Consider the following 4,100-nt stretch of genomic DNA (forward strand, 5'->3'; position numbering starts at 1 on the left):
CAGCAGTGAACGCATGAGCATTAATTGCCGCCTATGTTCTATTTGTTTAGTATGCGTGAGGCACCATTTGTTTTTGGTAAGCCATTCAGATACGAGAATCCAGTGACTGTGGCATAATTACAATTACTTACATTTCAATCAATATTTAATTTATTAAAGTTATAGACATTAGAGCCAGCGCTTCAGCTCTTACGTACAACTTATGGATCTTGATATTTTATTCATGAACTTAGTAATTTTTATATTAAAGCAAGATCACATTTCTTGTTCATCGATTCATATTCAATTAACTTATAAATTTGATAGATTAAATTCCCATAAACTTTTAACACCACTTACACATTTAATTAAGCAAATTCCTGTAGATATTTCAAACTACAATTACAAATTCAATTTATCTGATTCAAACACTTCAAACACCTGACAAGGGAGATTTACAACTATGACAAACAAATTATTCCTAAGCACTTAAACAACTTCTGTAAATCTAATCAGACATAAAATTAATGCTTGGATCTTGCTGCCAACGTGGTAAAAAACAAGCAGAACAACTTAAAAACAAAACCATGATTATAAAATTTCTTACTACAACTGTAAACACAACTCATATACAAAAGCATCACTATTATTATTAATTTCTTTAACATCTTGTTATGTTAAAAGAAACATGTGTGGGTCAACCTATAAGTGTCTCTCCCCTCTTAAAATGAAGCACATTACTATCTTGCATTAAAGCAAAAGTTCTTGGCAGAAACTCAGGTCCATGACATTGGTGGAGTGACTTTTGGTTGAATCCTATAAATATGGGGCCCCAAGACACGAGTCCAACATACTCAACACCAACCGAGGCCCAATCACGGGTGGACTTTCCAGGCATCTGATGCTAAGATTCTGTTGGCCATGCCATCGGTGCTTTTTAAACTCTTGCCTTTTGCCTGGAACTTAACCAATAATATGTTTCAATTTCTTGCATCTAAGGTCATTTCCTGGAAATGACGGCCTCTTAAATCCATGGTGGGGATTCCAGGCCATTAGATTTCACTTCATTCCCATAAAACAGTCCAGTTGTGGAATCTCTTACATTAAAACCTAGTGCGTTCATCTCTTACTCATTTTTCTACCAGGCGTCTTTTTTTAAAATTCATTCATTTGCAGGATTCTTTATGAATTCTGGATGTGAGTTTTTTTGCCAGATATGCCTGTTGTAAGTATCTTCTTCCACTCCATTGAGATCAAGAGTCTGGGCCTCCCCTCTGAAATCCTATCCTCAATTGCATACTCAAGATCTCCTCTTGAACATCCAACGGACACGTTGAACTACATGGCAAAATGGACCTCTCCTTTCCAGATTCTCCGTCTTCTCTCTTCACCCCATCCTCCTGAAACTATCTCCAAGTCAGAAGTTGACACCATTCTTCATCCAGTTGCTTAGCCCCATTCTTTTGAATCCCTTTTTATATTGTAAAAGAAAAATTACATTTAGGACGTACATAAAACAAAATGATTTAATAAATAAACACCCATGTCACTACCATCCAGGCCAAGAAATACATTGCCAGCCCTCAAAGTTCCTGTAGATGCCTAAATTTTAAAAAAATCTATCTATTTATCTACACACACACACACACACACACACACACACACACACACAGTAGACCCTTGAAAAACACAGAATCAAAACTACATGGGTCCACTTATACATGATTTTTTTTTTCAACAAAAACTGTTAATGTGTTTTCCTTATGATTTTTATAACATTTTCTTTTCTCTAGCTTACTTTATTGTAAGAATACAGCATATAATACATATATCATACACAATATGTGTTCATTGACCATTTATGTTATCAGTAAGGTTTCAAGTCAACAGTAGGCTATTAATAGTTAAGTTTCAGGGGAATCAAAAGTTATACATGGATTTTCGACTGTGCGGGGTTCAGTTCCCCTAACCTTTGTATTGTCCAAGGATCTACTGTACGTATAAATATTTCAGTCTTGCCTGTGACTGAGCTTTGTATTGACGGGTCACATTGAATACATTGTTTTGTGTCTTCATTCTTCCTTTAAACATTATAATACCGATCCTGTTGTTGTATGTAACTGTTTTCATGCATATTAATTGGTGCATGTGATTCCACTCCAGTGTATATGCCACCTTCTATTCTTGATGGATATTTGGGTTGTTTCCAATTTTCAGCTGTTAAGCACAGTGTGTTTGTGCTTCTAAAAATATTCTCATACACTTTTTTATGATACACAAATGCACAAATTTGTTTAAGGTATATACCTAGAACTATAATTGCTGGCTGCAGGGTATATCTATTTTCAACTTTCCCAGGAAAAGCCAAACTCCTTTCTAAAGTAACTGTAACACTTTTTTCTTGGCCGTATTGGCGAGCTATATTTTTCTTGAGATTTGTCCACTTCACCTACAGTGTCAAATATTCTGGGCATGGAAGTTTTCATCATGATCTTTCTGATGTCTGCAGCGTCCACAGTGACCCCTCCCCCCTTTTATTGGGGATACTGTTCATCTGTGCCTGCCCTGCATTATTCTTGGTCAGTGGCCTCAGGGCAAAGTGCTTCCACCATCACTTTCCTCTCTGGGTTCTTATATTTCTTCCCAATGTGCCCTGGTCATTTCTTATCATCGTGTCAGCTCTTTATTGCTTTGAGAAGAAGCCTTTACATTTTTATCGAGCATCTTTATTTTTTAGGTGGGAGGGCTGGCCCTCTGTTTCTGGGAGTCACTCGAGATCCCTCACTTTGCCTCATGCCCAGTGTGCAGCAAGCACATCAAGGGAAGTCCCATCAGCTCTGCTTCTAAAACAGCCCCCAGCCCCACCCTCTGCTCTCCAGCCGTCAGCCTGCAATGCAACGTTTCACAAGTGCCGCCTTGACCCAGTTTGGAGATCCTGGCTAAAAACTCGCCATGCCCATTCATGGGCACTTTGCTTCCCCGCTGGGCTCTCACACTCCTGCGTGACAACACACCTAACTACCAGAGGCCCCGCAGCCAACATCAAAGGATGGCCCTGTTTCTGAGTTCACAGAATCGTTCAAATGCCCAATCCACAGGAAGCCCGAAACCTACTAGCCAGGCACAAGCTGCCCCATGTTCCAGCTTGGTGCTGCTCTTTCCAGGTGCAGCCCCTGCGTGGCCCTCGCGGCAGCCTTCTCTGGCTCGGAGCTGACGGGATAAAGGGTCTGCCTTTGATCATCTGGAGCCATTGCACGTTGTCCAGCTATCATCAGAGCCCAACAAACATTAAAACAATAACTCCGCCCCCTCACTGCTTCGAGTCTCCATCATCTCCAGCCTGGGTGCCTCAAATAGCCCCCGATTTTCTCCGAGTTCCGCTTTCTTGCCCCCCCCCGCCCCCCCCCGTAGCCTCCTCCCCTCAAATCCCTCCAGTTGCCTGGGAGTATGGCCCAGGACCCCACGGCATGACTTTCAAGCCCTCTGGGGTCTTGTTCCTGCTTCCCCTTTCAGCCTCACCCTGAACTCACCCCCCTTTTCACGCCCCCCCCCCATTACCTAATTTCCTGCCACAGTGCCCCAAGTGCTCCTTGCTTTCTTGCACCTCACGGCCTTTGCACAAGATGGATACCTATTCCTTAGAACTCCCCTCCCCCACCCCTTCCTTCTCTAACTACTACTTCAGGTACCAGCTCGGCATTCCCTTTTCAGAAGACAAGCCTCCAGACACAGCCTAGGGTAACCTGCCGCGCTGAGTGCTGGCTCAGCCTGGGGCTCCGTCAGGGAGGGAGGGCGGTGAACTTATCTGTCTCAGCAGAACCCGGCAGCACCTGGAAGGGAAGGGTGCTCACTGCTGTTTGCAGGGTGAATGGATGGGTGGTCGGTTCCGGGGCTGGGGGGCGGGGTGGGGTTGGCACTGGAAGAGGGGCTAGGCTGTGGCAGGGGAGTGGATGGGCACTTTTGGAGGAGTTTGGGTCCTGGGGCTGCAGGAGCTTGGCTTTCCCTTGGGGGCTAATTCTAGGTCCCTGGGGATAATAGGGGTCCCTGGGCCCCGCCATAGGCTCGATGGAAAGAGGTAGGGACGAGACTGCCAGGAGGAGCGCCCCTCTCTTTCCTGCCCA

This window comes from Myotis lucifugus, unplaced genomic scaffold (assembly GCF_000147115.1).
Source record: "Myotis lucifugus unplaced genomic scaffold, Myoluc2.0 scaffold_438, whole genome shotgun sequence".
In the NCBI taxonomy this organism is placed as follows: Eukaryota; Metazoa; Chordata; class Mammalia; order Chiroptera; family Vespertilionidae; genus Myotis; species Myotis lucifugus.